Source organism: Lagenorhynchus albirostris, chromosome 13 (genome assembly GCF_949774975.1).
Source record: "Lagenorhynchus albirostris chromosome 13, mLagAlb1.1, whole genome shotgun sequence".
Classification (NCBI taxonomy): Eukaryota; Metazoa; Chordata; class Mammalia; order Artiodactyla; family Delphinidae; genus Lagenorhynchus; species Lagenorhynchus albirostris.
This window is the reverse complement of record NC_083107.1, coordinates 74,871,240-74,875,992: the sequence shown is the minus strand read 5'-3', so window position 1 is coordinate 74,875,992 and position 4,753 is coordinate 74,871,240. Positions and strand designations below refer to the sequence as shown.

General features: G+C 43.9%; 1 long non-coding RNA gene across 1 annotated transcript; it reads right to left on the bottom strand.

Moving 5' to 3' along the window:
* Positions 1 to 289: 289 nt before the first annotated feature.
* LOC132531637 (uncharacterized) lies at positions 290 to 3,194 on the bottom strand. The gene is made up of 3 exons (XR_009544150.1): positions 3,033 to 3,194; positions 2,181 to 2,339; positions 290 to 1,492 (listed from the first exon to the last, which is right to left on the bottom strand). It is a non-coding gene; the product is annotated as an uncharacterized LOC132531637 (long non-coding RNA).
* Positions 3,195 to 4,753: the final 1,559 nt, after the last annotated feature.

Genomic DNA, 4,753 nt, shown 5'->3' with positions numbered 1-4,753 from the left:
GAGCAAAAGCCAGTGAAATTTGGATGGCGGGGGAGTTGTAACTTATTCAGACGTTAGGATCTAAAGTTGGACCCCAAGGGGACAATCAGGTATAGCCCAAATTACTCTTGAACAGCCCTTAAATTGCCCATAAGTATTCTACAGTATATAAAGGCATTTGTTTACAAAAATTTCGAATAGCAAATATACATAGAGTTTTTACAGTTGCATTCACCGTATAATAAATAATATGCGTGCAAAATATAATTTTGCCAAACTTTTAATTGTACAAAAGGAAGCACATAATTGGATGAAAATGAGATGCATGCATGAAATAGCTGCCGTGGTCCTGATGTGGTGACCCCCATTCAACCACAATCTGGTGAGCGGTGGAAATGCAGATTTCGGGAGAGGCAGATCTAGGACTGGAAACCAAGTCCTCTTGCTGTCCTAAATTTTAAACATGAAAATCCCAACCTGAAAGTTCTTCTGTTTCAAAGATTTAGTGCACAAAGTCCAGTTCACTGTCTCTTTATCTTCCTTCATGACTTTAGAGCCTCTGATGAGGGCGGTGGGGACAGCCGTGGGCATGTGGTTGCGACCTGAGAGTGGGGTTGAGGTTTGTCAAGCATCAACACAGTCCTTCTGGCGGTGGAGACCAGAAATGAAGTGTGAGGACATCCACCCAGAGCCCTCTCTGTTAGCCCAGGTGTCGAACCTTTTTCTGGACTCCCTCACCGCATGTGCCTTCCTCTGTGTCTGTACATCTGCCCTGATTCCCATCTTGGACTCCAGCCCGACTGAGGAGAGACAGAGGTGGCAAGTGAACTGGGTCCTAAAGAAAGGGTGCGATGTGCGTGTGCAGAGGTGGAGGCCTGCACATTGTGGGGCGTGGAGCAGACACCCCACAGGGAGTGTCATGAAATGTTAGCACCCGCACCTTGAAATGAAGCTAAAACCGCAGGAACCTTCAATTTATGCCATGTGTGAGTACAAAGCCTCTCCCAAATTCCTGCAAATTGGGGGAGTGGGTGGAGTAAGGGGGGCCATATCCTCATGGTGGGTTCTGACATGTCAAGTCTGATGGAGACTCAAGCAAGCAAAAGGCTTTATTCACTTCCAGATTCTAATTTCCCTCCAGAGCCCAATTCATTTCTCACCCTTTGGTTTCCTTAGACTGTAAGTCCATGGGTGGTGAGGGGGAGAAGTAGAAAAGAGAGGAAGAGAAATTGAAGAGAAGTGAAAGGCAGAAAAGACAGAGATTTCTCATTCAGTGTGGGCTCAGCACTTTACTTCGGTGGTGCTCTTTCCAAAACCCTAATCTAATTGGGAGGAAAACATCAGACAAATCTAAGGTGAGGAACAGCCTACAAAGTGCTTAGCCAAGACTCCTCAAAACTTTCAGAGTCATGGAAAACAAAGAAAGACTGAGAAACTGTCACAGATGGGATGAGACTAAAGAGATGGTCCGGTGGGATCCAGTCAGGGATCCTATGGGATCCAGTATGGAATCCTGAAAGAGAAAAAGGATGTAAGTGGGAAAACTGGTGAAATCCAAAATAAAATCTGTCGTTTAGTCAACAGTAATGTATAACGTTAATTTCTTAGTTTTGACAAATGCGCCATAGTTATATAAGATGTTATCATTAGGGGAGGCTGGGGAAGGGTAAGCAAGAATGCTCTATACTATCTTGGTAACTTTTCTGTAAATCTAAAATTAGTCCAAAATAAAAAGTTTACAAAAAAGAATGTAGCCTTAGGAGAATCAAAGGAAAAGCAAACATGAGCTTTTCCAAAATCAAAATATCAAAACAAAATCAAATATATCCCTTGATTTCTTAGGTAAGAAAGAGATCTGTATAAGACTTGTGTAAGAGGGACCAGCAGTATATGTTTTGCAGTCCATTGACCAAGTTACCTATAAGCTGTGATGTCCTGGCAAAGAGATCTGAATAGTGTAAATAAAAGTAACCCAGAGTATGTCACATGTGAATATTATTCTATATCCATGGGTCATCGGTGGCCCCTTGAAGGTGGGGTAACGGTAGCTCATGGTTATTGTAAGGTTCTACGCTTCAGGAACTGCGCTGAGAGCTTTAGGTACATGACCTCTTTTAAACCTCACCACCACCCTGAGAGGTAAAGAGGCTCTTATTGTCCTCAGAAAGGGGTACTGGGTCACAGACAGTTTAAGTACTTACTCAAGGTCTACACAGCTAGGAGGAGATGGAGCTGAGATTTGAACTAAGCCAGTTGGTACTGGAGTCATATATACCATGATGCTCTTCTGTCTCTCAAAGGGCCATCAACTTCTCCAAGTATCTGAGCCGCTTCCTACGTCTCAGGCCCTCAGCAAGACCCTATGAATACAATGAGAAGGGAAACAGACAAGGTATGTTAGGTATTATAAGAAGACAGTCTTTGTTTCATTTAATCTTCATAACAATTCTAAGATACAAGCAAAATGCTATTTTTACTCCCATGTTGCAAGCAGAAAAGTGAGACTCAGAAGTTAAGCAATGTGCCAGAGGCTAATGATAGGGAAATGGGTGGGGCTGAAGATGGGGAAATGGGTGGGGCTGAAGATGGGGAAATGGGTGGGGCTGAAGATGGGGAAATGGGTGGGGCTGAAGATGGGGAAATGGGTGGGGCCGGGACAACCACTGAATTCCCTTAGCTCCCAGCCCTCTGCGTTTTCCACTCCTTTAGTCTGGTTTATTACTAATGTGTTCCACCCGTGCCTACCAAGCACAAGCCCACTCTGGCTTTAATCCTTAGATATCTCCTAACGAAGAGTTTTAAGCAGGACTTGGACCTACAGAAGGAACCATTCATAAAAGAGTGAGAGACTAATTGCAGAGGCAAGTCTGGGGAACAAGGAGACAGCTATTGGGAACTTCGAAGTGAGCTTCCTTGGAGAAGACTGAGGTCCTGAGATATGAGTTCCTGGTGGGACTTTTAGATCCCTCCAGTCTGCACAGATGGACATAAACCTAATTCCTGAATTATGGTCATCAAAAGGCTTCCCCACCCAAACAAAGGAGACACTGTACCCCCAATGCCTCCCCTCGGCATTTTTAAAGTCTTGTTTGGCAAAGAGTCCGTATTGATTTCCAGAGGCAAGTGAGCTGACAGTCAAACGCAGCAATCGTTCGGCGTATCTGATCAACATCCACGGTCAACGTCAGAAAGTCCAGGTAGGTGTAGCACACAGGTCAGGGAGTTCTAGTATAGGGGGTCTTTATTATTCCACTTGGTTATTAACCATACAGTTGTAAGCTCTCCCTTTTACTCCCGGGATACAAAAATTAATTATTAGGATAATATGAAAAAATCTTTTGAATAATTCTGCTACTTCAATTACATTTGCTTACTTGTGGGTAAAGTACATTTTTTCATTCATCCTTGCAACCAATTAGGACTTAGATGAGTGAATGCCATCCATTCATTCATTCAAGACATTTGCTAAACAGCTCTTACGTGCTGGGTACTAAAATGTAGGAAGAGTCAGCGTAATTAAGGCAGTTTCTGCCCTCAAGGAGTTTAGCTGTAGAAGAGCTCCCAGACCTGTAGAGAACAAAAGCACAATACAGAGAAATAAGGGCAATAATTGTTATGTACCCACAAGGTAGAGGGGACCTCAAAAGAGAGAAGAAACAGCTTAGCTTGGGGAGATCCGGTAGAGTTTCATAGAGAATAAGATGCTTGTGCCAATTTTGAAAGAAGATTGAGTTTTCCAGATGGACTGGGGAGAAAGGGCATTCCACATAACATCTTTTTTGAGGACAAAAGGTGCTGCAGAAATACAAGAATTACCTGTGGATTAAAACACTTGTTCACTAATCTCAAATTGAAGGACAGAGGAAAGTGGGGTATACAGCTGTGTATGCTGAGCAAGGCGTATGCCCCAGAGAAGACAAGCATGGCAAATACGTATTAGGAGGCAGAGGATGGCATGGCCCGGTGTATTTCTGGAAACATTAGAGTCTTGGCTGACTGAGCACCTGTTAAGCATCATGTAACCTGCTGATGCAAGGTCTGGACTATGACCTGAGCCCTTGACCTCTTACCCCTAAAGGACACTGGGCTTCCCATCTGCCCTTCCCCTTCTTCTTTCACACCCTTCTCGCCTTCCTTTCCTCATGTTTTAATGTCTGACCGTCCTCAACTTTTTTTCTCTAGTAACTATTTTCTCAGGAGAGAAGACAAAGCACTCACCTCTTCACTGACTTCTCTCTGTCAGTCTGAAATTCCTGGGACTGAAACTTGGCATGATGCTTCTGCCTCCCAGAGAAACGCACCCACCCCTGCAGACAAAGGGAGGCCAGAAGCCCGTCGACTCTTAGCTCACTCCTCCAAGCTTCCCCTCTCTAGAAGCACTGGAAAATTCATATCCCCATCCTCCTCCAGTACTGCAAACCTGGAGTTGCAGAATAAGCATCCTCTATTAGAGAAGGAAAAAAATGCATTCCTAGCGGCAGTCGGCAGGAGGCAGGGGCTCTTCCAGCTTAATGACTTGCAAATCAAAAGCATAGAAACCAGAGTGCACCTTTTGACCCTCTTTCCCACTCTGCCTAGATGTCCTCATAATTTTCTCCCGTAGCGTTCCTGTTATTTTTGCTACCAGCTCAATAACCTTCCTTGTGCATTTTTAAAATGTTGGAGGAGGAGCTGTCCAGTGATCTCAAAGCATGTGTTTTTGATTCTCATAAGATTATGGATACCAAAGGAATAAAAATGGAAATCACTACTGCCAAGATATGAAAGAAAGTTT